This window comes from Dama dama, chromosome 11 (assembly GCF_033118175.1).
Source record: "Dama dama isolate Ldn47 chromosome 11, ASM3311817v1, whole genome shotgun sequence".
NCBI classification, from domain to species: domain Eukaryota; kingdom Metazoa; phylum Chordata; class Mammalia; order Artiodactyla; family Cervidae; genus Dama; species Dama dama.
The window spans coordinates 37426076-37438031 of NC_083691.1; the positions used below are offsets into that span (position 1 = coordinate 37426076).

Genomic DNA, 11956 nt, shown 5'->3' on the forward strand with positions numbered 1-11956 from the left:
AACAGGCTTTAGTATCCATTGTGTGTGTGCATGTGCACACGCACACGTGCATGCTCAGTCATGTCCAACTCTTTGCAACCGTATGGATGGTAGCCCACCAGATGCCTCTGTCCATGGGATTTTTCAGGCAAGAATACTAGAGTGGGTTGCCATTTCCTCCTCCAGGGGATCTTCCGGACCCAGGGATTGAACCCAAGTCTCCCGTGTCTCCTGTATTAGCAGGTGAATTCTTTACCACTGTGGAAGCCAGTATCCAGCAGCTGGATTTAAATCTTTTTGCAAGGAGTCCAACCCTTGTACCACCACTTGGAGCCTTGGGATCTCTTCTGTAAAACAAGTTTAATAATCCTGCCTCAGGTTGAAAAAAAAAAAAAGGATTAAATGAGGGGACTTCCCTGATGGTCCACTGGTTAAGAATTCGTCTTCCAATGCAGGGGCACAGGTTTGATGCCTGGTCGGCGAAGTAAGATCCCACATGCTGCAGGGCAACTACTGAGCCCAAGCGCCACAACAAAAGGTCACGCATGTTGTGAGGATCCCACATGCTACAACTAGCATGCTATTCAAAGTCCTTCCAGGGAAGACACTGCAGCATCTACCAAACTGCCTCCATAAGTAGCCCTCATTGCAGTGAAAGCAAACTCCCAAAGCTTACGTTTGGGCCAAATCACAGCCCAAAATCCAAACAAAAATTTTTAGAAGTTTCTTCTTTTATATAAAGAAAGTATTTAAAATTTGAATCCTACTACAAAATATACCTGTAATTGTTTTAGTATAAAAAGCGTTTTTAGATGGAGAACGCATGTACACCCATGGCGGATTCAAGTCAATGTATGGCAAAACCAATACAATGTTGTAAAGTAAAATAAATAAATTAATTAATTAAAAAAAAAATTTTTATCCTCAAATATCTGGATAAAATTGGACAACCAAGGAAAATTCCCTCTCTCCTTTATTCTGAATCATCAGGCACTCTTTGGCAGAACGTCTGTTACTTGAGTGCCTGCCCTCACCTCCATCTCCCTTGGAGAAGAGCAGGCTTAGTCTACCAGCAGATGAGCAAGCACTGGGAAAACTGATGAGCAGTAGATATAAGAAGAGAAATGGGCCACCAACTACAGTTTGAAATGACCAGGTAGTCATTACCCTATCAGCATCACCTTTCAGACACTGAGGGCTGGCCTTGCTTGGACTTGGCTACACATGTTACTCTCTAAATAGCTTTCAGACAAAAAATATCCCTAACCAAATGCAACCATATCTAGGAAGGAAATTCACAGCACTTTTGACCCAGTAGTTGTGTGTATGTCTGTCTGTGTTTGCACTCATGTGTGTATCCCCAAAGCAAAAGAAATCTGATCTAAGCTGAGGGAGGGGGCCTGGCCTTGAACAGAAAGGACCCTGGGAAGTCAGCCGGTCCTGGCCGGCTATGGTTACCCATTTCCTCATTCCTGCCCACTTCCTCTGTTGCTTAATCTTCCACCTCTGTCATCTGAGAATTCCATGGCAACTAAAGAGCTAGAGCTTCCCTATCAACAGAGTTACTTGCAATATAAGGAGGAGGCGGAGAGTACTAGAATTGATGGGCAATGGGATGCATCACTTTAGACGCGAGTAGGGTGGGGGTGGGGTGGGGGATCCTATTCATTCTTCCCACTGTCACCTGGAGAGAGGCAGATACTCACTTTTCCTGAAAGCTGTGGGTTACTCAGGTCTCACACGCTCCCAACAGCTTACAGAAGACTTTCATCAATTTGGGAAGCACTTAAAGTTGGGCAGATTGTTGAAAAGCAATAACCTCTTTGGTTCCAGAGTCTCCAGCTGGTCAAAGCCACGACCACAGAGTAAGACTGGGCCATTCGCAGGCTCAGTTCATGGATCTCACAGTAAAAACAGATTCCCATGTGCCAGGCATTGTACTGAAGGCATTAGGTCCACAAGGAGAGAAAGAGTAAGAGACCAGGAGAAAGGAGTAAGTTTCTTTAAAGGAGTAAAGAAAGAATTAAAAAAGCAAAATGTGGGTGTTAAGAGTCAGTTCCAGGGAATATTACTCAATCCTTTCTTTGTAATGCCTAAATCCAGCACAGCGCTTGGCACATAAACTCGATAAATAACTGCAGTGACCTCTGACATTCTAGGCTCCACGCACTGCTCTGGAGGTCCTTCTGCGAGGGGCGGGTGGATATGGGCGGTGTCTGCCTCCCGCTCGCCCACCCGGAGCGAGTCCCGGCCGGCTCCACCCTATGCCGGCGCCGGCACCTCCGCCTGGGCGCGGCGCCCGACCGGCCACCCCCGCGAAGCCCTCCCGAGCTGCCGCACCCCTTCTGGAGCCCAGGACCCCCGGCCCGGGGGCCCCCTTACCCCAGAGGCCGAGATGGGACGGCGCCCGTTCTCTGCTGCCACGGAGATCACACCCAGGCAGGGCCGGGCAGCGGGTCTTATCCCGGACGGACCCGCCCCGCTTCGGGGTGGAGACTGAGCCTAAGTTCCTGGTTGTCCCTCTGCCCACGAGACCGGAAAGTCCTCCGCGGGCGAAGCGCACCTGGAGTCCGGGGAGGAGGGGATGACGCTCCCGGCCTCGTCCCCGCCCGGGATCCCAGATCGCCGGCCCCACCCGGGTTCCCGCGAGTCGGAGCAGTGGAACTCTCGGGTCGCGGGTGCCCGGGCGCCCCTGCACTCGCGGAGGCCCGCGCGGGCCTCTCCTGCCCGCGCCCTGCGCCCACCGCGGCCGGGATTGCCTCTCAGAGTCAAAGCTTCCTCCCCGGGACACTGCACTTTCTCAGGGCGAAGTGGAAAGTGGAACGGCATATTTACATTCCCGCGAAGCTCCCAGTCGTTCCACTTCTCCTTTGAGAAAAACCGAGTTCCCTTTCTTGGGGAAACTTTTGGGAATGGGAGTTTGGAGCAGTTCCAGAGCTTTCTCTCATTACCCACAAATTACCTGGGTTCCCTGCTGGTCCGTAGCTCCCAGGTTCGGCCTTGAAGCAGAGCTTCCTACCCCTTCTTAAACAGTCTCGTATGTTAGTATCTGCCTCCCCTAAGGACTCGAGCCTCTTGAAGACACTGACTGGGTCTACGTGGTCATTGCACACACACCCAGTACCATGCTGGTTCATGGCAGGTACTCCGTGAGTGCTTGCAAAATGAACCCATTGGGTATATAAGTAAATTCGGACTTTATTTCACAGAAGGTAGGAAGTTTTGGAGAGTGTGTTTTATATCCAACAAAGTGGCTGTTAGCACCCTGAGAGCTGTAGAGGTAACGATAAATTATTTCCTTAAGATGCAGCTAAAGAGGGTGACAATATGGTTAAAGGCATGGGTTTTGGAACCAGACTGATTTGGATTCTGCCCCCCTTTTCTCTGCTTGATACTCTGAAGTTTCTGAACTTCCGTTTATGAACTAACATGGAAGAAACTAAGTTAACAAGACAAACAGTGGAAAAAGAATGAAAAAAGGTTAATTCATTTTCTCAGAGGGATTAGAAAGACGACTTATTCCTTAAAAAGTAAAAAATAAAAGGTTGGAAATTGAGCAGATGCACCCTGCCAAGGTCACCTTTACTAAGCAGGTGTACCCAACTCACAGAGGCCCTTTTCTCCCACATAACCACCCTCATGCTGGGTTGGGAAGCCACAGTCAGTGCTAACTTGACAGGATACAAAAGGCCAAGAACTGATGTATGAGAGCCTTCCTATTCCAGAGCTCCCATGGGCTTAGCCTGAGGCTAAATTTCTGCAGAAACCACTCCTGTGTTGTTTCTTCCTCTGTGCAATCCTGCTTGACTCATAGGTTTTCCTGAGAATATCCCCTCACTAAAGCACTTACACAAGAATCTATATCTCAGGCTTTGCTTCTAAGCCACCTGAGCTACAAGTATTTTATTTTATTTAATTAAAAATTTTATGAGTATTTAAAAATTAGTATAATCATTGAAATTAAAGCTCAAAGAAGCCTTTAAATTAAGAATAGCAGGGGACTTCACTGGTGGTCCAGTGGCTAAGACTCCACACTCCCAATGCAGGAGCTAGATCCTCTAGATCCCACATGCCCACTCCAACCCCACTCCTCCTACCCCTTCCCACATCCCCTAACCTCCCACTGCAAGTAAAACCCACATGGCGCAATGAAGATCTGGAGTGTCGCAACTAAGACCCAGCATAGTCAAATAAATTAACTAATTAATTAAAGATAGAATGAGCAAATGCATTGCTCCCTCTTGAATTCTGACACAAGCAATAGTAGATTTTTTTTAAAGGAATGAACTAGTGCCAATTGTACCAACATGAATGGACCTAGAGATTATCATATTAAGAGAAGTCAGAAAGAGAAAGACATATCATATAATATCACTTATATGTGAAATCTAAAATATGACATGAATGAACAGAGCTAAAAAAACAGAAAACAGCCTCACAGAGAACAGACTTGTAGTTGTCAAGTGGAAATAGGGTGGGAGAGGGAAGGATTGGGAGTTTGGAATTAGGAGATGTGAACTATTACATATAAATAAGATGGATAAACAACAAGATCCTACTATATAGCACAAGGGACTGTATTCAATATCCTGTCTGTAATAAGCTATAATGGAAACAATATGAAAAAGAATATGCATAAGTGAATCACTTTGCTGTTCAACAGAAATTAACACAACATTGTAAATCAGACATACTTAAATAAATTTTTTTTAAATAGTAGATTTAAGAAAACTCACAAGAACAAAAGAGGGAAAATAATTAAATTTTGGAAACTGGAAAGCAGATACTGCAGGTAGTAATTGACTTAGCAGACCCGAGAAAACTGACTCCTAAGACACTAGTAGAGAAAGCCAAGAAGCAACATGATATTATAGATTTACCCAGGATAACCCAGGTATTGCTGCACCAGGTCCTTCTAAAAGTAGGTATGTAATTCTGACAAAAAACAGGAGGATTTTTCATTAAGTATGTACTGGAAGCAATGAATCTCCTCCGCATACTTCCCAATACTACACAGGTGTCACTGCTCTCTCCCATTTGGGTGGAAAATCGGAAACAGTCTCTGGAGGGGATGAAGCAGAGGATCTCTGGAATGGGGCATACAAGGTATAGTCAAGATGTTCTGGCTATCTAAGGCTGACCAATAAACTACACAGATTTTGATAACTAAAATCAATGGCCATTTTCTTACATCTCGTGATTTTGTAGGTCTGAATTTCAACAGGCCTTGGCAGTTCCTCTGTTTTGTGTGACATCAACAAAAATCACTTGGCCTCACATGAGTCAGAATAGTTATTATCAAAAAGACAACAAGTAGCAGTGAGGATGTGAAGAAAAGGGAACTTCTGCACTGTGGGTGGGAATGTAAATTGGTGCAGCCATTATAGAAAACAGCATGGAGATTCCTCAAAAAATTAAAAATAAAACCACCGTATGATCCAGCAGTTCCACCTCTGGCTAATTATCTGAAGGAAACAAAAGCACTAATTAGAAAAGATATACTCACCTCTATGCTCCTTGCAGCACTATTTATAATAGCCAAGATATGAAAGCAACCCAAGTACCCATCAAGAGATAAATGAATAAATTATATATATATATATATACACACACACATATATATACACACACATACACACGGGCTTTCCAATTGGTGCAGTGGTAAAGAATCCACCTGCCAATGCTGGAGACAGAAGAGATGCGGGTTCAATCCCTGGGTGTCAGGAAAATCCCATGGAGAAGAAAACAGCAACCCACTCCAGTATTCTTGCCTGGGAAATCCCATGGACAGAGGAGCCTGGCAGGCTATAGTCCATGGAGTCACAAAGAGTTGGACACAATGGAGTACACACACATGCATACATATATAAGATTTAGTTCACATATGGAATCTAAAAGACAAAACAAATGAACAAAGATAACCAAACAGAAACAGAGCCATAGATACAGAGAACAAACAGCTGGTTGCAGTGGGGAAGCGGTGCGGGAAGGAGAGAAATGGATGAGGGAGGTTAAGAGGTACAAACTTTCAGTTACAAAATAAGTGAGTCACAGGTATGAAGTGAGTCACATTGTGGGGAATACAATCAATAATATGTAATATATTTTTATGGTGACAGAGGCCAGCTAGGCTTATCATGGTGATCATTTTGAAATGTACAGAAATATCAAATCATTATGTTACGTACCAAGAACTTTTATATAAATGTGTGTGTGTGCGTGTGTATATGTGTATGTGTGTATATATATATGTATGCGTGTGTGTGTTTAAAATATACACCAGATAAGACTTTTTAGCAAGTTCATTTGGTAGTATTCAGCTGGCAGTTGGGCCAGTCTGAAGGATTCACTTACATGTCTGGCACCATGGCAAGATGAACTGGAAGGCTGATAGCTGGCACTGTCCATCAGAACACATACACATGCCCTCACCACATGGCAGTATCAGGATGGTCAGATTTCCTATGGAGGTTCAGGGCAAGGCACCCAAAAAGGATACTCCAAGAAATCCAAGCAAAACTTACTGGGCTTCTTATTACCTAGGCTGGGCAGCTCTTGAATGTTATGTCTGTTGCATTCTATAGCTCATGGAAGTCACTAAGGCCAACCCAGATTCAAAGAAGGGGAATTAGGTTTCATCCCTGAATGGGAGGACTAGCAAAAAAATTGCAGCCACCTTTAATCTACCACACAAGCATAGGGGAATAGTACTGAAATTGAAGATCTATCAATACATGAAACCTAACATAAAGAATATTGAGCTGCTCAGTATTCTTCCTTCACTTGACTCCTACAACACCAGCAACCAAGATGAAGAGTTTGAAATACTCTTCTCTGGGGAAGAGTAAAGACCTAAGAGACTGTCATCAGTTAATTAATGAAAACTGGAGCTACCCTTTAGTAAATTCACCGTAGTCGAGCCCCACCCTTTATACAGACATAAAGAGCTTCCAGGGAGCTTTTTATTTAAATTTAAATTTTTTGAATTTTATTTTTCTTTTAGCTTTATTAAGGTATAATTGAAATACAACACTGTATAAGTTTAAGATGCACAGAATAATGATTTGGCTTTACATCCATCATGAAATGATTACCACAATAAGTTAGTGAGGATCCATCATTTCACACAGATACAAAATTAAAGAAATAGAAAAAAACACTTTGTGTGATGAGCATTCTTTTGAGAGGATTTACTCTCAATGACTTTCATGTGTAACACACATCAGTGTTAATTATATTTCTCTTATTGTAGATTACATCCCTAGTACTTACCTATCTTATAACCGGAAGCCTGCAGTACCTTTTGACTGCCTTCATCCAGTTATTTCTACCACCCACCCCCGACCTCTGGTACCCACAGATTTGATTGTTTTTCCTGTGAGTTTGTATGTTTGTTTGTTTTTGAAATATAACTGACCTCCAACACTATGTTAGTTCCTATTACACAATGCAGTGATTTTTCTGTAAACATCAAAATGATCACCATGATAAGCCTAGCTATGATATGTTGCAATACAAAGATATTACTTAGATATTGACTATATTCCCCACACTTTCATACCCATGATTCATTTGTTTTGCAACTGGAAGTTTGTTCCTTTTAATCAATCACCCTCATCTCTTTCTTTCCTTTCCCCAGCCCCATTCCCTCTGGTAACCACCTCTTTGTTCTCTATAATTCTGTTTCCATTTTCTGTTTGTTCATTTGTTTTGCTTTTTTAGATTCCAAATATAAGTGAGATCATACCATACTTATCTTTCTCTGTCTGACTTATTTCACTTTAACACAGTACTCCCTAGGTCTATCCATGTTAAAAATGGCAAGATTTCATTCTTTTTTTTCCAGGTAGCATTTTACACCTCAGTCTTAGGGTTGCTAGATAAAATACAGGATACTTAGACCCTTAGGATACTTGACTGCAAGGAGATCAAGCCAGTCAATCCTAAAGGAAATCAGCCCTGAATATTCATTGGAAGGACTAATGCTGAAGCTGAAGCTCCAATACTTTGGCCACCTTATGGGAAGAACTAACTCACTGGAAAAGACCCTGATGCTGAGGAAGATTGAAGACAGGAGAAGGGGATGACAGAGGATGAGATGGTTGGATGGCATCACCAACTGGATGGACACGAGTTTGAGCAAGATCCGGGAGTTGGCGATGGACAGGGAAGCCTGGGGGTGCTGCAGCCCATGGGGTCGCAAAGAGTCGGACACGACTGAATGACTGAACTGAATTGACTTAAAGTGGAATTTCAAATAAAGAGCAAAGAATTTTTTATTAAATTACAAAATACTTAAATAAATATGCCCTAAATATTTCATGAGATATATTTATATTAAAAATTATTTATTATTTATCTAAAATTCAAAGTTAACTAAGTGTCCTGTTTTGTTTTGCTAAGTTTTACACTATTAAGTAGGAGCAAACAGCCAAACGGCATCAGAATTTAAGGGAAGGATCTCAGATGAAACAGAATAGGACAAAAGAAACTTGAAAGAAACAGCTATAGGGAGAGGTGAAAATTTTGAAAAATTTTTCATTGATCTCCCTTGAGAAATAAAAATAGAATAGAAATAGAATAGATTCTCTGAAAATGAACACTCAGAGGACCAAATAGAAGTCAAGTTAAAAATATAGCAAAAATTTAAAACTTGGTAAAATAGTAGAAAGATGGGGCTTTCCTGATGGCTCAGATGATAAAGAATCTGCTTGCAATACAGGAGATTCAGGTTCAATCCCTGGGGTGGAAAGGTCTCCTGGAGAAGAAAACGGCTACCCACTCCAGTATTCTTGCCTGGAGAATTCGATGGGCAGAGGAGCCTGGCAGTCTGCAACCCATGGGGTTGCAAAGAGTCAGACATGACTGAGTGACTAAACACTTTTACTTTCACAACACAAAGTTGAAGAAATGTCCTAAAATGTAAAGACAGAAGGCAAAGAGAAAAGAAGGATATAAGAAAGGATAAGAAAATTCAAAAGCCAGCCCAGGATTCCTGGGAAGCAGAAGGGAAGAAATCAATTAACTATTAATAGTTCAATCATATATGTTTAGAACTAAAGGGCATGATTTTCCATATTGAAAGTGCTCATTGACTCCAACAAAATGTACAAAACCACACCCACACCTAGGCACACCATGACAAAATTTCACAAGACTGGGTACTTAGAGTAGATCTTTCCAAAGAGAAAAATGAGGTTGTATACAAAGGACCAAGAACCGGAATGGCATCAGATTTCTCCCTAGCAACACATGAAACTGGAAAACAATGGAATAATGTATTTGCAGTTCTGGGAGAAAATTTCTTCCAATACAGATTCTTTGCCCATCCAAGCTATCAGTCAAGTGTGGGGGTAAATAAATATATTTTCAGACATGTGTGATATTTAAAAAATTTTTATTTCCCAAGAAACTTTTCTTAAAAAGCTTTCAGGTGATATGTTCCACCAAAACGAGGAGGTAAACCAAGAATTTAAAAAATAAATAAATAGCAGAATGGGCAATTGAAAATTGAATGGCAGGAAAGGGCAGTTAGTTAACACTATAGTTTTTGAGTCTAATTTTCTTAAAATGTAGAGTATTATCTAACATTTATATAAACACTTACCATTGCAGGCAGATTCTTTACCATCTGAGCTACCAGGGAAGCCCTTAGATATAATATTTTATCTTGCATGGAGTGTCAGTATTACAATGGATGGCATACAATCATTTACAAAATTGTATTAAACTTCCTGTGGCAGGTTGCATTTTTCAAAATCATTTGCAATAATATATTTAGTCTCTTGTGCTCTTCCAACCCCACCTTCCCTATTTAGTCAAGAGATGGCATCTTTGTTCCTGTTCCTGTTCTTTGTTCCTGAGTAGACTTCTTGGGTGAGTTTCTGTAACTGCACAAGAAAGTAATGCTTTTGAAGCTGGCTCTTAAAAATTGATACAGCTTCCATCTAGTTCTCTTACTCAGAGCATATGCTTGTGGACCCATGAAGTGCCCTGAAGTCACCATGCTGTGGAGACCACACAGGTAGATGACATGTAGGCAGAGAAAGTCGGAGGAACCCCAGCTGTTTCAGTCCCAGCAGTTTGAACATTCCCAGACTCAATGGCAAACATGCTAATGAGGAAAACAGATGACCCCTACATCATCCTTGCCTCACGGCAACCAGGTGAGAGACCCTGAGTGAGAACCACCTAGAGGAACCCAGCCCATCGCCAGAATCCTGAGAGATGACAGTAGTATATGATTATCATTGCTTCATATCATCAACATTGGGGTGTTATTTCATGTCACAATAGATTACCAGAACACTTCTAGATAGAAGTGGGGGGGGGGTCCTAGCCCAGACTTCTGAATATCCCTCCCCAGTACTCACTGAAATGCCCACAGCACATAGAGGGGAAATTTTTACCCTGAGTGGCAAGCTCCTCTCTGATATCCAGTCTGGCTGCTGGCCCAGAAGAGGAGGACAAAGGCAAGATAACCTTCAGCCCTCTGGGACAGTGGCTTTGCAAAACATTAAGAAGAAACCTTGCAAGAGTGACATTCCTTGCCAGATGGCTCTCTTCACAATCTTTATAAGCTGCTGGAAGGTAATCGATCCTCCAGCCTAAGATATTAGAAGATTCTAAGGGCATCCAAACAGACAGGCAGGGAGCCAAGAAGAATTAGCTCATCCTCTTTGGGAACAAATGCAAAGCGTGTATTAATCTTTTAACATTCAAGGATGAGTAAGCATAAAAAAGGATATAAAACCATGAAAAAATTCTGGAACATAGAAAAGAGCATCTAAGAGACAGAAGAAGAAACTGATTTTTCAAGTTTTACAATATGAAGCAGAAGGAAGTTTGAAACTGTTTCTTCTATAACTTTGATAGACTGAACAGAACAAAACACATAGAAGGGATCAGAGTAACATTATTTATGAGGTAGAATAAATAGTTATGAAGTAGATTGGATTATTCCATATTCTAGAGAGAAAAGAGTTTTTTTTACAATCATCTACTGAATAGTCGCAAAAACTGACAAGATATTTTTCTGCAAAGAAAACCTCGTAAAATTCCAAAATGAAAATAGCATCTCTGGACTTGCCTCGTGGTTCAGTGGTTAAGAATCAGCCTACCAATGCAGGGACATAAGTTCATTTTCTGGTCCGAGAAGGTTCCACATGCTTCAGAACAGCTAAGCCCACACGTCACAATTACTCAGCTGGCATGCCGCAACTACTGAAACCCATGGGCCCTACAGCCTGTGCTCTGCAACAAGAGAAACCACCTCAATGAGAAGTCTATGCACCAAAACTAGAGAGTAGCCCCCACTTACTCCAACTAGAGAAAGTCCACGTGCAATGAAGACCCAAAGCAGCCAAAAATAAAAATTAATTAATTAATTTAAAGAATAGCATCTCTGTCCTTACTCTTTGGACTTGAGTGGACCAGCTATACCACTTCTTAGCTGATGACCTTAAGAAAATCAATTATCTTTTCTGTGCCTTAGTTTTCTTATTCATAGAACAGGGATAATAACAGTACCTATCTTATAGGTGCTATGTTATAATAATTAAATGATATATATATGTACATACATATAGAGTTCTTGGCTCATTGTAATTCTATATTAATGTTAACTGTTTTCTGATCAGAGTTAATAAACTTTAAAATTCAATAACAAAACTTTGAACTAATTCCTTTTTTAAGCCAATAGTGTTTACTATCAACTAAATGTACAAATACCATGTTTGGGGGCTCTTAAGGAAACTAACTTTCATACCATCCTTCAAGATATTGATACCATTTGATACCATCCTCCTCCATTGTCTCCTAGAATCCACTGATATCAAAGAAAAATCTGATATCCAAATGATTCTTATTTCTTTGCAGGTAATCTGGTTTTCCTCCCTAGAAAAATTTAAGATTTTTCTTTCCCTTGAAGAGCATGTTTAGAGCAAAACTTGTTTTGCTTGTCCTGGTTGGCACTCTT

General features: G+C 41.5%; 1 protein-coding gene across 2 annotated transcripts in view; it reads right to left on the minus strand.

Moving 5' to 3' along the window:
- ANXA4 (annexin A4) overlaps positions 1 to 2495 on the minus strand; it is a 72572-nt gene extending 70077 nt beyond the window's left edge. Inside the window, exons 1-2 of one of the 2 annotated variants that reach the window (XM_061155132.1) lie at positions 2362 to 2457; positions 1686 to 1919 (exon numbers count right to left, since the gene is read on the minus strand). The gene's annotated coding sequence lies outside the window, so the exon portion shown is untranslated. Of the gene's footprint in view, positions 1 to 1685; positions 1920 to 2361 lie in introns of both variants that reach the window. The other variant, XM_061155131.1, reaches the window with a different exon arrangement.
- Positions 2496 to 11956: the final 9461 nt, after the last annotated feature.